This window comes from Rattus norvegicus, chromosome Y (genome assembly GCF_021556685.1).
Source record: "Rattus norvegicus strain SHRSP/BbbUtx chromosome Y, alternate assembly SHRSP_T2T, whole genome shotgun sequence".
NCBI lineage: Eukaryota > Metazoa > Chordata > Mammalia > Rodentia > Muridae > Rattus > Rattus norvegicus.
The window spans coordinates 11,702,189-11,722,046 of NC_141555.1; the positions used below are offsets into that span (position 1 = coordinate 11,702,189).

The 19,858-nt window shown below is 38.4% G+C and overlaps 1 long non-coding RNA gene across 1 annotated transcript in view; it reads left to right on the top strand.

Annotated features, from left to right (window-relative positions):
* The window catches only part of LOC134484347 (uncharacterized), a 103,862-nt gene that overhangs the window by 10,534 nt on the left and 73,470 nt on the right, over positions 1–19,858 (top strand). The window contains exon 3 of the long non-coding RNA XR_015647415.1: positions 3,019–3,217. This is a non-coding gene — a long non-coding RNA (uncharacterized LOC134484347). The remainder of the gene's footprint in view (positions 1–3,018; positions 3,218–19,858) is intronic.

Genomic DNA, 19,858 nt, shown 5'->3' on the forward strand with positions numbered 1-19,858 from the left:
TCTACCGTGAGCTTCTTCTAACCACAAGTCCCTGCAAGGTGGTTTCCTTCTGTTCTCTTTTCTTCATCCCCTCCCCATCAATAGTAAAGAGTATGTTCAAGGATATTGCACCTTAGTTGTTGGTTACTTCCTATCTTGTCTTTCTTCCCGTGTTCACTCAGTTGAATTCATTAGTCTTTGAACACATCTGTTGCTTAGGGTGCTCTTTCCCAAGGGGTCTCTTTGCCTTATTCTTTTCCTTCATTTAGATCTCTGTTTAATGCTGTATTTTTAGTGAGGCATTCTGTGATCACACTTCACTAAAATGGTCTCTAACCTATTTTTCTATCCCTTTAGTCCATATTACTTTTCTTCAGATGCTTGTGACATGACAGTGCATCACATACTCCTGTCTCCTTTGCCACTAATATGTAAGAAATAGTTGGACTTGATTCCAAACACCTATATGCTGGACTGTTGTCTCTAAACACTAGAATACTACATGGAGCATAATAGGATTTTAACAATATTTGGAGAAGTATGAATGGATCGAAGAGAAAACCAATTGAAATTAAGTGATGTACAGAACTTTATTATTACTTGGATGCTTTTTCCTCAGAATTGCCTATTTTATATCCTAAAGTTATAAGCCTAGTTGCAAGTGCTTTTACATGAACTTTCCTATTAACTGTTTGTTTTCATTGTATTATTAAAGTTCTGTAGCTAGAAAGACAGTTCAGTCATTACAACCAAAACTTCAAGGTTCTCCTTCCCACTAGTTGCTAAAAAGTATTATGCACCCAATTCATACAATTTAATATTGCTGAGAGTTATGATAATTTTGTAACCTGTTTCTGTGCATATAGGGTAATTATAGTTTACCTGTCTAGGATACATGAAAGGTCTACAGTACACACGACCAGCCAGATTACCAAGCTGCCATGGAAAGAGCATAACTCTGCCTGACTTTCAGTTTTAACTCCACCATCGGTGGGTTTTTGTTTTGATGGTATGGACAACATTCTTTCTATAGCAGTTTCCTCATCTATTCAATGAACTCAATACCTTAAATTTACAAGATTACTATAAATTTATCTGTATTTGTTCATCTATAAGTAACTTAAAACCTGATGTGTTTGTATTTTCCATAAATGTAAATGTGAGCCCCTGCACAGGTAGAATATCAGCGGACCACAGCAGGCATTGTTCCATCTTGTTTTGATGCAGGGATTCTCTATTGTTTACCTCGGCTCTGCCAGACAAGCTGGCCTATAGGTGTCTAAGATTCTCCTATCTCACCCTGTCATCCAGTTGCTGGAGCACAGGGATTATAGATTAATGTTATAAAATCTTGCTTTTTGGTGGGTTCCTTGCACTCAAAATCAGATACTCACACTTGCACCTTAACCTCTCTGCTCACTGTGCTATCTCCCCAGTAAACCCACAAATAACCTTTATGTGTCTAGTAACTGCCCTTGACCCCCATGAGTCTTCAGACAAAAAAAGTGTTTGGGGGTACAGAGGAAAGAGAGGGTTGTGTAGCTCAGTATCAGAATACTTGCCTGTCTCAAATGAACTCCTGAGTTCAGTCCCCAATACTGAAAAACCAGGAGAAGTCAATCCTTAAGAGTTTAAGTAAGTCAGGATAGAAGTAAGTCAAGGAAAGATTTCTTTCTTTTCATGTGAACTTAAGGGAAAGGGGGTTTTGTTTGTTTTTTTATTTTTTAACATAGTTGACAAGCTGAGTTTTTAGTAAACATAGACTGTATTACTCTGAGGTTACTATTAATGCGTGCAATTTATATATCTAATATTGTGCATTACACTCTAACCTCAGAACCACTTTTTGTTTAATTTTTGTTTGATTAGGGAGGGGGAGTGTAAACAGATAAGGCCAGCTGTCTGTCTTTATTTATCTCCCCTCACGTACTGAGAAAATAGCAGTATTGAGAGTCAGAGGGAAAAACAGCAGCCATAATGCATGTACAAGCACAATTCTTTTCTTTGAGCATTCACATAAAAAAAATCTCCTTAACTGAAATCATTTATTTTGCTTTTAAGTTGTGTTAGAATTTTAGTCAACCACTTGCCAATACATTTACAACTTACTTTTAAAGAATTCTGCAGTTATTTCTCAACGTTCATATGTGTTGGTATCTGCATCACAACTGTGAGAGTGCCAGCAACTTGTCCTCATAGAAATGCTCAGGATGCCATTGTATGTGCCAGTGGTCCAAGTACTGATTGCTTAGAGTCAGGTCAGATGCCTTGAGAAAGAACATCCTGTTCAATTCAGAAGTCGTGACCTTCTTCTGGCTCTTTAGCCATGCTTAGGTGATGCCAAGTTCATTTACTTAGGAAGTTTGCATTAATAATTAAGATCTAATGGAGACAGATATAGTATGTACTCACAAAAGATAATGGTAAATTGGGTATGGCCGGCCACCACTCCCCTGCAATCCCAGCACTGAGGAGGCTGAAGCCATAGGTTGGTCGGTCATTCTGGGATGCATAAATGAAATCCTGTCCCGAAAACAAAAACTACTGCAGAGCAGCAATAAAAAACAATATTGAGCCATAAGCTTTCTACAATTATGAGGAGGCCATAGAGCGCGTGCTCTGGGTGTATTTTTATAGTAACTTGCCACTTACAAAGCTGTCTCAGTACCTGTGATATTTCTATGTTTTCGTATGTTTAAAGTCATAGAACAAAGAATGTGTTTTTCTTCCTTTTATTCATATACTCTTTTCCTATAGTTTTGTTACACTTGAAAAAAGAACAAAATTGTTTGAACTGGTTCTAGGATATTCACCAATCTCAAAAACCATTGCCCAGTAGTCACCTCAGCTTCTCCCGGTTTCTCAGCCACTAAAGAGGTTGAGCAAGTATTGTCTGCATAGCAGAAAGTGACTGTGAACCCACTGGTTAAGGTTTTATGAATATGCTGATGTGTAGTTGTACTGTGTGACAAAATGGTATGAACAGTTAACTTATTTGAATTGTGATATTGTTTTCCTTCATCTTTGAAATCTTCACAGAACCAGAATTTTGAAACAGATATACGTATGGAGTGCGAGCCACTGTTCAGTGCATTCCTGCATGACTTTGCTTCATCCAGTGCCTGTGCTGATACCGGGACACAAGAAGAGCCTTTCCTCTTCCAGTAAATGCTGCCTGGCAAATACTCTACGACTTTCTTCACAGTGACATTTCCAGCCCTTTACAGCACCCACAAAGGTAGGCTGAGGTCTCCCATCTGAGCCCTTACTACTGCAATCTGTTGTCCTGGACTCTGCCATCCCTGCTGCAGGTTCTGCTGAGGCTCCAGAACCTGGTCATCTCAGTTTAGCCTTGAATACAGTTTTAATCTCATTTCACTTAACAGTTATTATCAGTAAGACTTGCAGTCACTTTGTAAGAATTGTGATTCTGTTTCAATCCTGTCTGTTGCTCAATGGCTTTAACCTATGGGTGCCTTGGGTTTTTATTTAGTGGATTAGAATGTTTTTTTGTCGTTTTTGAGGTTTTTTTGTTGTTTTTTCTTGGGGGGATTGGGGAGGTTGAAATTTTCTTGTTTATTAATGAGGTTAAGAAATTGTTAGGTGCACAAGAATCCCTCTCGCAACCAAGTATATTTTTAATCATTTTCTTTGATGAACTTATAAGGATTGTTTACAGCCCATTTAACTGCAAATTGATTTCTCTGATCCCCCCAGTTTCTCATCTCCATGGCATCCTGCTATGACTTGCTACTGCTCTTATTTTGGGAATAGGAAAAAAAAAGCTCTTAAGTTTGGAACCACATGCAGACACTCCTTATGATTTTTCTACCTTTTCCAAGAACTGTCAAACAGTGATTTCCCATCCTTGCACTAAAATGCATTCGCTCTTTGTCTGCTGAGTAGAGAGCATCAGTCCACACCTTACACAGTGCAAACCGTTGTGACTAATGCAGATTAGTAAAGTGCTTTTTAAATACTCACATAAATTTTTCTCATTAACCTTTTCTATGTGGCTCTATTGGGAGATATATTCAGAAGTGCAAAACCACTGTTGGTCTAACATATATCTGATGCCATGTCAGATGAAGGCACTGTTAGTACCGTGATATTGGTGTCCCTGAACATTCACAGTATGACATAGGGTCTGTGCTAGGTTAGTATTGATAAATGTAGCCATTCCTGTTATGTGATAGAATTTAATTGAGTACCTCAGTGAAGGAAACACATCCCCACAACTTCCATAATTTTAGTTCTTGCTAAGGAATGCCAGCTGTCAGTACCTGTATGTACCATGATTTATAGAATTGACAGTTGATTTGGTAAAAGATGCTATATGGCTTCTTTCACTAAATTATCAAAACATCTGCCTCCCGTCATAGATATAAATGAGTGCTGGGATAGATTATACTACTAATATATTCATTAAGAAGTTGAAGTTGCTGGTAGGTGCTATTGACACAAAATACAGCACTCACCTCAGGAAATAAGAGATAGTTAATTCTTGAGGCAAACCTAAGTGCTAGTAGCCTGGGAGCACAGACTCAGGTTATAACCACTGGAGGTGATCACATAATATTTTACTTGATACAGAACACAGAAAAACATAAATCAGTGCATTTATCACATTTTTGATCAATCCAAGTAAGCAGACTACAGCAGAACAAGGGGAACTCTGTATAGATCTGGGATGTCTGATAACATGTTTACCTTTCAGATTGGTAAGGGCTGGTGCCCTGCTAAGCATACATTTTAGGGCTGTAGTGAATTTGGTGCCCAACCCCCATGTAAAGGCTGGGGAAGGCAGCAAACATCTATAACTCCAGCTATGGAGAGATAGACACTGTGACTTTCTTGCCAGTCATAATATGGTGTCATTGAGCTGCAGGTTAAATCAGAGACCTTGTCTCAAAAAGTAAAGTAGAGAATGCCTGGGAAGACACTGATGCCAATCTCTCCACACGCAGAGAACACATTTGACATATTTGGATAGTCACAGACGCGTTCAAACACATGAGTGAACAGTGAGTGACTTTCAAAGGGACAGTCTAAGGTAATGTGGTTAGGGTCTTCACACCATCTACATTCACCAATCTCAGCATTGAGACTCAGCCTTGAGGAACTTATGTTTACATAAAGACCTTTAACAACACAAAAGGATTACAAGTCCAAGGCCTGTCTTATTTACAGAGTGAGTTCAGGCCAACCTGGCAACCTATTAAGATCCTGTCTCAAAATAAGTAATATATATCTTACCTGTCATTCATGGAGCTCTGTGGTCAGTCCTTAGCACAATGTAAGAAGTTCAAAGAAGGTTGGAATGGACCAGCAAAATGGCTTCACGAGTAAAGGCGCCTGAAGCAAAACTTGACATCCTGAGTTCAGTACCTGAGCACCCATGGTAGAGAAAAAGAATTGACTGCATCAGGTTGTTTTCTGACCTCTGTGTTTGAACAGTTGGCTTATGAGGAAATGGATGCTTTGTCCCAAGTATCACTGGGGGCTGGGGAATGTGAACAGAAGTTTGAGCCAGCATAATTTATCTATAAATGAAGCAGTTCTGTACTAGTCAATATATATATATATATATATATATATATATATATATATATATATATATGTGTGTGTATATATATATATATATATATATTTCCTATTTAACTATAGTTTAATGTGGTACAGTTTTACATTGATATATTTGATGCATTGATGACTTATCTGCTACATATATATGTAAACTGATAGTAAATTATATTCTTTTCTCAAAAACAAAAATATCAGATTACATTATTCTTTCTTTACAGGGTACTAAGAGAAGTTTCCATATAACAGATTAAAAATTATAGAGCTTTGTTTAACTGTATATACTAAGAAATGGTTAAAGTAGTAAATTTCTGGAGGTGTAAATCCACATATTTTGGGGCTGGGGATTTAGCTCAGTGGTAGAGCGCTTACCTAGGAAGCACAAGGCCCTGGATTCGGTCCCCAGCTCCGAAAAAAAGAACAGAAAAAAAAATAAAACACATATTTTGAAAGGATTCTGTTATACTAGTTTGTGTAAGCAGTGACCAGTAAAACCCTAAGCACAAATCTCTCACACAGCCTGCTAGGCCACAATAAAAGATGACATTCAGACGACAGGCAGCTGAGAATGACCATGAAGGTCTGTTCCTCCTGCCATAACCACTCAAATTCTGGGATCACAGAAGTGAGTGACCCTGTCTGGCCCCTTATTTTTATTTTGTGATACCAGGCTTGTGCTCAGGGTTCTGAGTGTGGTGTGCCATGTGGTCACTGTGCCACGGGGCTCTTCCAGCCTCACCTTGCAGTGTAAGGGGAAGAAATTCTGCTTCCTTCCTCTTTTTCCCTTGACCCTATTTGTCTTGGCTATTTTTGACTTACACATAGGTATATCTTTTAAGTGGAGATAATAATACCTATATCTATTGACTTCATAGAATCATTGTAAGAAATGTCCTGAAATCATGGTATAGATTTTATAGGAGTGCTTTCTGCATGAATGCCCTGGAGAAAAAATGGAGTTCCCATTTATAAATTTTTTGGTCATATCCCTGAAGTTTTTAAAATATTTTAATATTTCTGCATATTGGATACATAAATAATTTTTGTACCAAAAAGTCTAGAACTTGGCAAGGCAAAATTTGACATTGAATTGTGATCAGGTTTCATGTCTTTTCTTCTTTTCTTCCTTCCTTCCTTCCTTCCTTCCTTCCTTCCTCCCTTTTTTTCTTTGTTTAAGATTGGGTCTCATGTTAGGCGGTATCAGTGCATCCCTTTAATCCCAGCAGAGGCAGTTAGATCTTTAAGTGTAAGTCCACCCTTGCCTATAGAGTGAATTCCGGAATAGCCAGAGTTACGCAGAAAAGCCCTGTCTTGAAGGAGAAAACAAAAAGCAGAACAGAAAAAACATAACAAAAAGTACAAGTCTCACATGTAAATTAAAAAAAGACAGGGCTAGGCCGCACATAATTCTGACTAGCTTAAAATTCATTATGTAGCAAGCTTGACTTTGAACTTCTGACTCCCGTCTTTCTGTTTCTCTCTTAAGTGCTGGGATTAGAGGAATGTGCAACAAAAACAACCAGTTTTATGTGGTGATGGACATCAAACTCAGGGCTTCAATTTGCTAGGCAGACGTCCTACCAGTTGAGCCATCGCCCCAGACCTAGTTAGGTTATTTTATTGGACAGTGTCCTAAAAAACAAAGTCTTCAGAAAAAATTACTGAGAAAAAAGGATCTAGTCAAAATTACTAATTATGTAGATATTGTTCTTTTGAGGCTGTTGCAAAAGAAACATTTGTGAGGAAAGAAGAGTAAAAGACCATGACATGACATTGTTTGACTCTGATGTGATTCTTTGAAAGAACTAGTCTGCCTGGGTTACCATAGTAACAGCACTGTACTAAGTGCACTTTCTAAACTGTTACAGTGGTTGTTTTTATTTTATGCTGCATGATTTGTTAAGATGGAGGTGTATGCATTAACTCTGCACTTAGAATCATTGCAGGTGAAGATTTAGGCAGCCTATTTAGGAAAATTAATCATGATAATATTTATTTGGCCTCTTTTGTTATATTAAAAAAGAAACATATTTGAAATAAGTTATTTGCTGTCATTGATTTTTGGAGACAAAAGAATTCAGCTGGCAGCCAAACTCTGTGTTCATAGATTCATATTTCATTCATGAACTCATTTGAAACAACTCCTACAAGTGTTTTTTTTTTTTTTTTTGAATTTTGAATTGGATAATGTGGGAATTATTTTAATTGGGTTCTGGTTTCCTTAAGCTTTCTTTGCTTTGCAAAGAAAGGTATTTGGGAAGTTTAGGATTAGAAAGATGTGACGTTATTGCTTCTAGCAAACTGTAAGGAGAGAGTATTTCATTAGATTGTATGGCATTTATAGCTTCTGAATTTTTTTTTTCAGAGCTGCGGACTGAAACCAGGACCTTGCGCTTGCTAGGCAAGCGCTCTACCACTGAGTTAAATCCCCAACCCCAACTTCTGACGTGTTGTAATATATATAAAATCCTAGTGGAATTAGAACATTACTCTTCACAGAAATAATAGGGATTGGTGGTGGGTGAGGGTGGGAGACTTACAGGTCTTGTTTCCTGAGACTTCTTAGGTCAAGGTAGGATTAGCTATTACATTTTTGAGGGAGACCCACTGTAGAGCTCACTCACATCCATGTTATTGGTGCCCAGTTCTTGACTGGGCCTCTTTGTGCACTCTGTAGGCTGATCCTCTCAGGGAGCTTTTTCTCGGCTCCAGTCTGGACCTCTGCAGAAGTAGCTGCTTCATTATTGTGAGTGAGCACATGTAGTCCTGAAGTGTTGCTTCTCTGGGGTTCAGCCAGTTGATCCTCTTTTGCTGTCCTGAAAAAGAGGGTTCTGGTCCACATTTTAATCTGCTTATATTATAATAGAAATGATAATTGTGGTTCTTCATTCTCTAAGGAATTTTATTTCTAATAACATTAAAAGATATATGTTCTATTAGCAAAAAAATTCAAAAGACATTGGGATAAATGTTCTCACTTTTGCCTTACTATTGAAAGTAGCTCAAAACATTAACTCTTTTGGAAGTTATTACATTCTGTTGTAATGACCTAACATGGGAACAAATTGATTTACAATCACTTTCAAAAAAATTGGCTAAAGACCTGTTGATACCAGGAAACCAAACTATAAATATACTGGGTATTTCCTAATTAGTAATTGCCATTTTCTGCTGTTATTATGCTGATTTTTTAAACATGTATAATTGTTTTTACATATAAATCATGTATACATAAATTATTTTTTATAATATTAATTATAGCTTTGAAAAATTTTAAACCTTTACATTCTTATTCACTGAAGACTTGTAAAAATTAACAACTGTGTTGACACCTAAATTCTGTTTTGATTCTTTTCTCACTTTGATTTTCTTAATTGTTTTTATAATAATAACAGCATTTCAACTGGATAGTTGTGGCACATACCTTTAATCCCCACACTTGGGAGGTAGAAGTATGCTGATCTTTGTGAGTTCAAGGCCTGGTCAGGATAATCAAGGCTATACAGAGAAAAACTATCTCAAAAAACAAACAAAACAAAACAAAACAACAGCAACAAAAAACCAGCATTTTAAATATAAGTTATATAGCTTTTGTAATACTCATACAAAATAGTTTAAAGATTGTAAAGTATCTACAATATTTTATTGTTCAGAAGTTGTAAGATTTTTGAGGCTTGAAGGAAGCAAAAGAGATTATTATTTGAATTTAACTTATACAACAATGTCTGATTGGAGAGAAAGTTGAGACTTGGAAGAATCCTAAATTTTCATTTTAATCTATACATATGACTTCATATTGATGCTATCAGTGAAAACCAATGAATTTATTACATTGACATATTTTAGCTGGAAAAGAAAAGGGAGAAGAAATGAGCAGGCAAATAGACAATAAGGCCTCATTTCTGCTATGTCGTACTTTGGGAGCAGACAAGACTATACATGAGTCTCTTCAAAGTGTTTTATACTTCCAAAGTAAGAATACTCATCAGCTGTTGTTGCCACATATAAATGCACCCAAAATTCTGTAACTTAAATAATTTACCTTGTTCTTGCTGGAAACTCTTTGGGTCAGCTGGAAACTCTCTGGAGTAGGTTGAACTCATCTAGTATATCTGTTTCTGCTCTGTTTTATCTGTGCTTACCTCTTTCCTGTCAATTGGGAGTGGGGCTGTTCTATGATTGTTAATTCTAGAGCCCCACCCCATGTCGCAAGCCTTGTCAAGGGAAGATCCTCGTGTGGTGCTGAGGAAAGCAAGTCCTATTGCACAAATGCTGTTAAAGCCTCTTTTCTTGCTGTCTAAGAAATCCCACAGAAGGTCCAAAGGAAGTCTGCCCTGTCTTACCCAAAAGCAATCACCAAACCCAGCATCACTGAGGCAAAGAACACTCTTGCCTTGGGAACGGGAAGCTGAAAGGAATATTTCAGCTGCAGCCTGATCTCTACATGGTAAACAATCCAAATTGACTCCTTAATTGGCAAAGGTCTTAACCATAATTTTGCAAAATAAACAGATTAGCAGTGTTTCAGTTCACTATTAGCAGAATATTGCAAGTTAAGTTAATGTCTGCTGGGTGATGTTGTCACTGCCAGTAAAGTTATAGGGTGATGAGCAGTTATTTTCAGGCAGTTGTTATTTTGAAAAATACATCTTCTATGTAGGTGTGGTAGTTCTTGCCTTTAATCCCAGCACTTAAGAGGCAGAGGCAGATACATCTATGAGATGGAGGCCATCAAGGTCTACAGAGTGAGTTTGACACAGAGAAACCCTGTCTCAAAAAACCAAAATATATATCTTTCGATCTAGTAAATCCCTTTCCATAACTAGAATAGGATGAGAACTTGGGTAAAGTTAAGACATGCTTATGGCATTCTACAGTAAGAAAATGAAAGCATGTAACATGTTTACCATAGATTTAGCAGCTCCAGGACATGAAACATCACATGGTAGCCTGACAAAGATAATGCCATCACCTGGAAGGAGTAGGCCAACCAGTCCTATTTGGCAAGTTTAAGAGAAAGAGAGGCCCTATCTCAGTGGGTAAATGAAGATGGATGTCCCTGAGGAAACACCGCTAACATTGTCTTCTGGCCTCTATGCCCACAGAAAAAGCACAAAAAAATACTGATGTGAAATGTGACATTTATGGACTGTGTCCATGGCTAGACACTATTGGAAGTATTTAACATGTTCTAATTAACTTTGCTCATAACAGCCATGAATAAGGAGAGCAGAGCTAGGCAGGGCTAATGGTGGCATTTTATTGACAAACATTGCAATTGCGGAAAAGTGATCATTATTCTTTCTGTGTTTGTAACTCCACTTACATCAGTAACAAAGAAATGAGGGTTTATGGCCAAGAAGTTAAGGAAAGGGAATTCCTAAAAGGAAACATTGGACTAGAGACCCTGGCTAGGCCAACCTGACAGATTCTTATTGAAGACAGATGTAGGTGCTCCAATGTATGTTGGGTTTGCACAGTCTAGACTTACTTAGCAAGATGCTTGTTAGGGCTAGGTGATATAGACCCCATGTACAAAGTACAAGAGCTATAACTGAGGCCTGGAGAGGTTAAAGAAACTTAGCTAAGCAAATCAAGGAGAGAGTCTTTGAGAGAGACATACACTTGACTTTTATTTTATAGGGAAGGGAACTAAAGCAGTGGTTAAGATATTTGCCCAAGCCCCCCAGTTAGGAAGAAGAAGAACCAAGGGTATGAATATGCATAAAAGATTGAACTTCAAAATCCACACTACCAAATGGATAACAGTGCTAGAATTCACTTCAAGGCCTTGTGATCATTTCTGTTGTACTAGTCTTCTTTCTAAGCTTGCCGAATGCCCTGAAAACTACCCAATGTCACAGTGTTAAAATTTAGGTAAACAAAACAGAAACAATCAGATAGGGTGTTGTGCTGTCATTCCATGTTACTGAGCTGTGTTTGAGAAAGCACAGAAGTACAGTGAGCAAGAACAATGCAAGCTGTGTTTATCAGAATATTCACCCATTTCCTGCTTCCTTGTCCTAATCACCACATCCACTGAAAACCAAGCCAGGAAATTTCCCATCCTACTAATGGCCACAGCATTGGTTCAGGCAGTGTGGAGTCAGCTCCAATATAAAAGTAAGTCCTTCCTCTGCCAGGGAATAAGTTATCTCTGAATTATAGGAAACAAAGACATTAATGCTATTTCAAGTGGGAAATGATTTAGCTAGTATGTTTAATTTGCCTAGCATTATGTTCTTTGTACATTTTTATTTATTTATTAATGTATATGTAATGGTGCTCTGTGTGTGCCGTTATGTGCATGTGATATGAGACGACAACTTTGTGCATTCTGTGTTCACCACCCTTTTATGTGGGGATAGAGATACATACATATGTGTGTGTATCTATATCTATCTCTATCTCTATCTCTCTTTCTATATCTATATCTATCTCTATCTCTATCTCTCTATATCTATCTATCTCTATCTCTATCTCTATCTATAAATATATACATATATATACATATATATACATATTATATATATATATATATATATATATATATATATTCTTCTGGAAGTGGATTTGCAGACAGTTGTGAGGTGCCATGTGAGTCCTAGAAATTAAACCCGGATCCTCAGGAGGAAAAGCAGATGCTCTTAATATCGAGCCATCTGTCCAGCACCAATAAAATACATTTTAAAGAATGTATTGAAAAAAATTAGGAAGTTGGCTATTATGCTACTAAATAAGACATGTCATCTATATATATCTTAGAATGTAGTGGACAAAAATGTGAACACATTGCACATACACATGTTGGGGATTTACAACAAAGCCTTGAGCATGCTAAGCATACCCTTATACTCAGCTACACCTTGGACTCTTCAGTAATACTCTGTATAGTATGCAGTATATGGTTTTCATTGAAACATTGAAAGAAAATTTGTTTCGTATAGTAAAATAGTGCTTCTGTTCTGTTTAGTGGAAAAGAAAAGAAAAATCTCGTCATCACCTAATATTTCATTGACACATAGCATTTGCATTTGTGTCAGGCAGCCTTCTCAGTTTTTGGTACATATTTTTTAGTGGTTTTGAAGGAGATCCTAGAGCATATCTTTTTAAAGGCATTTTTTTTTACCTGTTTACAAAAGAGGAATCAACACTTAACAAACAAAGTGAAATATTATAACTTACTCAACATATTTCATCTCTGGTACAGAAAGACTAAAGCAAAGAAAACTGATACAAAGTGTAGAAACTGCTGGGTGGAACTTCTTGTCCCTGACACTTATGCACACACTATTCTGTTTCCTATATCAACATCTTCACAGCTGGGGGTGGGGGCATAGCCCAGTAATCCCAGCACTTGAGAGCCTGAGTCAGGGAGATTTTGAGTTTGAGTACAGCAAAAGCTATACACTAAGACCCTGTCTCAAACACCTCCCCACCCAAGTCTTCCTCCTCAAACAAGCACTACTTAAAATATTCTAATTGTTTTTTTAATCTCCCGCCAAATTTTGCATTGACTAAAGAAAGGTTTCATTACCTCCCTCTTTCAATTTAACCAAGTCCTCTGCCAGAAAGAATTTTAAAGAAGCATTTGAGTCAAAAGCCTTCATGTGTCAAGAGTTGGAACATGGCCTTGGAAATATAGACAGATTGGGACTTGCTTACTTTGCTGCCTTATGAACTGTACTAACCTGAAAGAGGCACTCATTTAAATTATAGGTGTATAAATGTGAAATACCCTTCCTTTGCTACCGGTAAGATTTACCTTCTGTTTAAGACTCCTGTGTCTGAGTTTGGTTGGTTGAGCTCCGTTGTGTGACAGAAGCATGTAGAAAGCACAAGTGAAGTACTAGAGAATGTCTCTCTCTTCCTTTTAATATTTTTATGAATGTGAACATTGAGCTTGCATGTATGTCTGCACCATGTGTGAGCCTGATGTCCTTAGAGGTCAGAGGATGGTATGGAACCTTCTGGAACTGGAGTTTTAGGTAGTTGTGAACAACCATATGGATGCTGTGAATTAAACCTGAGTCCTCTGGAAGAACAGCCAGGCATCTCAAACCCTGATCCTGTCCCAAAAAGTAGATTTGTCTTGTTTTTAGCACCCTTCTGGAAAACTTCAGTAGATCAAAGGGTGCTTCAGTTCTCATCTGTCACTCTGCAGAGAAATTTGCAAGCACAGTTGCTAGATGATTAATTTGGAATTTTATTGTTTCCTTTGGAATTTCTTATTTCTTGATGAATTATCAGTTTATATTTTTAATCCACCCTTGGTTGAATTTCCTATTAGTTTTTTTAATTTGTTGAGTTCTTTACATATTAGGTAGAATTCATCTGGTAGTCATTAAAATCTGGTAGTTTTTATAAAAAAATATTACCCCAGACATGCAGCAGTGGCCCATGCCTTTAATCCCAGCACTAGGGAAGAAGGAGGTGTATCCCTGAGTTTCAGGTCAATCTGGTCTACAGAGAGTTCCAGGTTGGCCAGGGCTACACAAATAAGCTTCTGCTGCAACGTTTCCTCCTAACATGCTAACGTGGCCTAAGAGGGGCAAAGTTTAGTTTATCAATATTCCCTTGAATGAATGACACTTTACCAAGGCCTTGGTCTGAAGTTTTCTTTTCTTTTCTTTTCCTTACTCATCTTTTCTTTCCTTTTTTTTAAATCTCAGTCTTAACATTTTTATTGGTGTCCTTTTTTTTTTGTTTTATAGGTAAGTCCATGATCTATTTTGATTGAATTTCTATGTATGTTTTGAAATAGTCAAGGTTTCTGTTAGATCTATGACGGTAAGTTTTGAGTAACACTAGTGTTATTGCAAAGAGCTGTCTCTGCTCTATTGAATGTCTGCTTTGAAGATCAATTAGGCATTTTGAGGGCTGTGGGGCCCATTCTCAGACTCTTCCTTTGTGTTTCTTGTTTGCCAATACTGGAACTGCATATTAAATCACAATTTAGTAAACTGATTCCCTTGCCTTACTATTTGTTTCCAGGTTGTTTTGCCTCTCTTAATTTCTTTACATTCTTTTACTAATTTTAAAATTATATTGAACCCACTTATCACTTATATACTGCCTGCTTCTGCCTCGTAAGTGCTGGGATTAAAGACATGTGACACCACCTCTCATGGTTTTTTTCCCCTTAATTATTATTTTTTTAACTTAATTCACTTTACATCCTGCCCACTGCCCCCTCCTGGTCACTGACTCCCACATTCCTTCTCTGCATTCACCAATCCCTTCTCCTCTGACTAGATAGGGTTCCTCCTGGATATCCCCCGACCCTTACACATCAAGTCTCTAAAAGGCTAGGCATATCCACTGCCACTGAAACCAGACATGGCAGCCCAGTTAGAACATCTCCCACATGCAGGCAACAGCTTTTGGGAAACATCTACACAAAGTTGTTCATGACCCACATGAAGTCCAGGCTGCATTTGTTCAGGGAGGTCTAGGTCTAACCTGTGTATGTTCTTTCATTGGTGGTTCAGTCTCTGAGAGCCTCAAAGATCCAGGTGAGTTGCTTCTGTTGGTCTTTGAATGGTGTTCCAGTCCCCTCCTGGTCCCGAAATCCTTCCTTCAAATTCTTACTTAAGAGTCTTCAAGTTGTGCCTCCTGTTTGGCTGTGGGTACCTATATCTGTCTGTGTCAGCTGCTCGGAGGAGCCTCTCAGGGGACAGCCATGCTAGACTCCTTCTGCAAGCATAACAGAGCATCATTATTGGTGTTAGGGATTAGTGTTTGCCCATGGAATGCATCTCTAGTTGGGGCAGTTATTGGTTGGCCATTCTCTAAGTCTTTGATCCATCGCCTTTCCCTGCATTTCTTGAAGACAGGATAGATTTTGGGTCAAGTTTCATGAATGGGATGGTTTCTCTGTTGTTCCACCGAGGTTCCTGCCTTGGCTATAGGAGGTGTCCTTTTTGGGTACCATATCCCCAGTTCTGTGAGTTACAGCTAAGCATGCTCCCATTGATTATGTTCACCTCCCTTATCCCAGGTCTGTCTCATCTTGGAGTTGCCCTACCCTACCCCTCTCACTTGCAGACTTCCACTCATTCTCATGGCCATTTGGCCATCCCTTCTTTTCCTCCCCACACCTGGTCCTGAATTCCCCCCAATTCCCCTTCTCATCCCCTCTTCCACACAGTTCCTTCCCTCCATCTGACTCTAATGACATTTTTATTCCCCTTCTATGTGAGTTTCAAGCATTCTCAATTGTGTCTTCCTTCTTTTTTACCTTCCTTGGGTCTGTGGAATGTAGCATGAGCATCCTGTGTTTTATGGCTAATATCATTTATGAGTTAATACATACCAGGCATGTCTTTTTGGGATTGGGTTACATCACTCAAAATGATATTCTCCACCCATTTGCCTGCAAAATTCATGATGTCTTTTTTAAAATACTTGAATAGTATTCCATTCTGTAGATGTACCACGTCTTCTGTATCCATTCCTCAGCGGGAGGGTCATCTAGGTTCTTTTCAGCTTCTGAGTATCATGAATAAAATTGACCAAGTGTTTGTGGGATGGTGGAGCATCTTTAGAGCCTATGCTCAGGAGTGGTATAGCGATGTCTTGAGTTAATACTATTCCCAGTTTTCTGAGAAACCTCCAAATGGCACTCCCACCAGAAATGGTGGAATGTTCCCATTGCTCACATCCCCACCAGCTGAGTTTTTATTGATGTGAAGTTCAAGTCCAGATCTCACACAGGCTGAGTGTTGCTCTACCACAGAGCTGCTCCCTTAGCCTCTATGTATGGTTTAAAATTATTTCCCTCCATTATCGTAGAAATATTTTTAATGGTACTCCATACTTCTAGGACTCCCTTTTCACTTTAAATGAGAGAGGGGATCAGGGAAGCATCCTATGAGGTACAAAAGTGTCTAAATAGAATTGCTATTTCCCTTTTCCTCTTTTATTCTTAGGACTAGTTAGCCCTGTTCTATTTCCAATTGTGTAAGAGTACAAGTCTCCTGTAACCATAAGGTTGGGAAGTGAGAGAGTCTGGATTCCAACTCAGATCAAAACCAGTTATTGTTTTAACCTCCTGTCCCTAGGATTGTAGTATCTTTAACTGTGACTGAAAATGAGAATGGCTGCTTTACAAACTCCAAGATGAAGATGGTCATCACCTAAGGAGTACCATGCAGATTCATATGTGCACTAAAACTCACTGATGACCAGTGACTGAGTACCCATACTTCTGACAGATGAGAAAATTGTGTCCCGTAACTCATGAACACTGAGAATATGGTCAATCCAAGTGGATTTCATGAACTTAGCCGACCACACATCATAGATTTTGCACTGGGGCGTAGAAGCTGCTGGAAGTCATGAACTCATGACTGCTGGAGCTGTGCCCATTGCTCCTGCGTGTCATTGTGAGAATGTCATGCAGCATATAACTAGTCAGAATACAGGGTATATTTTCTTATGAGGTCATACACCTTTTACATTATTATATGTTGCAGATTTTCTATCAATTCATTTCTCAGAGAATAGTACTAATCTCATTTGGGAGTTTATCATTTGAAGTAGGTACACAATATTTACAGTTAAATTCACTCTATTGCTGGACCCACTTTTTGCCAAAATCAGTGCAAAATATAGAATTGGAAAACAGATTTTTTAATATCAAATTCAGGAATATATATAAAATCCCCTCTCAAGGAATGTTCAATTAGAAAATTAAATACACTACTCACTCAATTAAAGGTCTGTAGGGTAAATACAGGTCTTTGGGAAAAAAAGAAAACCTAGGAAATTGAACTGTATGTCACAGGAATGAACTTTGTAATAGAATTTTGATCCAAAAGAATCTCCTCCATTCTATGTTCATAGATGTTTTCTACCCATGCCAAGCCCCTATAAAACTTTCTCCATTCAGACATTGTAAACACTAATGCAGGAAAGAGAAGTCTCTAGGCTTAGAGAGATGTAGTATGTAAAGTTTTCCACTGTGTCACAGGAGACACTCCTGGAAAGGTGACTCTTGAATCTGGTCAATTTAAGGAAATCTGTTCAGCAGGTAGGCAATGGCAGATCTCAGTGACATCATCATTAGGCCCTCCTTGAAAAATCTCTTGTATCCTTGGAGAGCCCTAGCTTCTTCTGTGATGTCACAAGTGTTGTCTTGACACCAACTGCCTCTCAGATATTCCTTCCATACATCTATGGTTTAGTATTTGGCCTCTAATTCAAAGTAAAGAGCTATTTGGGAGGGACAACAAATAGTATGAAGAGATCAGAGATGTGGAGAAGGAAGCTGGCCTTCTGTCTTGGTATAAAAGAAAAGAAATATGTGTTTCTTGGGAAAACACCCTGGGCAGATGGCTTTAGTTCTTTTGTTCTATGGGTTAACCGAGCTCATGGAGAAGTTCCTGAACGTCTTAAAGAACTCAGGGCATATGGTAAAGTTTCTAGATGATCCTTTTTAGATTTTGATGGTCCTGCGGATTGAATGCCTGATGGTAAATATTTCCCAGAATGAGTGCTAGAGCCAGATTGATTTTTACATACTTTAGAAGACATGGAATTTTTCTGATATACTTGGGCTAATGGCACAAAGTCTACATGATTTGTTGTTGTTGTTGTTGTTGTTGTTGTTGTTGTTGTTGTTGTTGTGGACTTTCCCTCAGACCTTTGGAAGTAAAAAAAAAAAGATTTTCCATTTGTGAGGTCTAATTTGCAAAATGAGAAATCAGTTTGAGCATGGAGAACACTTTCTGGAGCCCTAGAGAGGTGTGAATAAATTCCCTGAAACCCTAGGGCAGATGGTGAAAATGCCTTTTTGATAGAAAGATGAGTTCTTGAGCATCTTGGGCCAATATTGAATATTCAGCATGTCCTTGTAAGGATTGGCAAATTTCCACAATTCCTTCATCATTTTCGGAAAATTCCAAGGCCCTTTGGACAGATGGAGAAGGTGTGGGACTCACGTGAGGAGTAGTTGTAGCTTTTTGTGTCTCTTTGGCAGCAGAAGATGACACAAGATCCCTTTTGCCAGAATGGGGATGGTTGAAACTCTCTTCCTTAGAGGAGAAACTTCTCAAGACTCCATCAGAAGGATCAAATCTTAACCCTTTGTTTCTAGAAACTGGATGCCTGTGGTCCACTTTGGTAAAGGGCTAATGTCGACTATTTCTCCCCAGAGTGGACATGTGAAATAAATCTACTTGGGTAGATGGGGATACTTTTAAAGCATGTTGTTCAGATGCAGTAAATCCTAAGACATCCTTCTCAGATGAGGAAGATCTTAATTTACCGTGTATATTTGAAGAAATACTGACTGTGATATCAGAATGGGGGGAAGGTATTAGAGCTACCTCTGAAGATGTGACCTCTCCTAGAGCATCCTGGACATTTTTGAGAGGTCTGAGAGCCTCATGCGCAGATAAGGATGTTCCTAGATATTGTTGTGTAATTGTGGATGTTCCAAGAACAATTTCTTCTGCTGGAGAAGTGAAAACAGACTTTCAAAAGAAGTGTCAGTTTCCCTAGCCTGCTTGATAGGCAAAACAGGTTCCAAGGCCCCTTCAGAAGATTATGTTAAATACAGAGCCTTTGAGATATTTGGCAGATGTTATGAGTCTGCTAGTGGGTATAAATAAGGAGTGGAAACCCTTTGTGCATATTTGGAAGAGTGGTTAGCATCTTCTGAAGTTGGGGAAAATGGTGATCTTGAGGAGCTAAGGAAGTTCCTATAGCCTCCTGTGAAGTTTCTGGAGGTCCTATGCATTCTTATACACAGAAGGAATCAAAGGAATCCCTTTCCTCCGATATTGAGGATGCTACAGATACTGGTGTTTGCAAATCATGTTCCCCTACTCCTCGTTCACATATGGTTGGATCCATAAATTTCTCTACAAATGGAATATATCCTAGAACATCTGTTGTACCTGTGTCACATCCACAAGCCATTTCTAAAGATGAGGATGTGGGTAGAACTCCTTTTGTAGATGTTTCTTGTCCCACAGTCGCTTTATGAGATAGAGTACTACTCAGAGAATCCTGCTCAGTTTTGGGAAATTCTAGCATCTCTGATGTATGTGTGGAAAATTTTGGAGCCTCCCCTTTCAGGACAGAATGGCCTAGAGTCCTGTGAGGAGGTAGGGGAGGTTTTATCTTCTCCACACATTGTATAAATATGGAGTCTGCATGTCTCATTGACTGTGTGTTGTGTTAAACTTGGCTCTTTTGGGCCTGATATGTCAGGAGGGTACTTTTTGGATGGTAGAGGATATTTGAATTATTCTCTGTTGTATAGGGACATTGGAAGTACTAGGGGAGA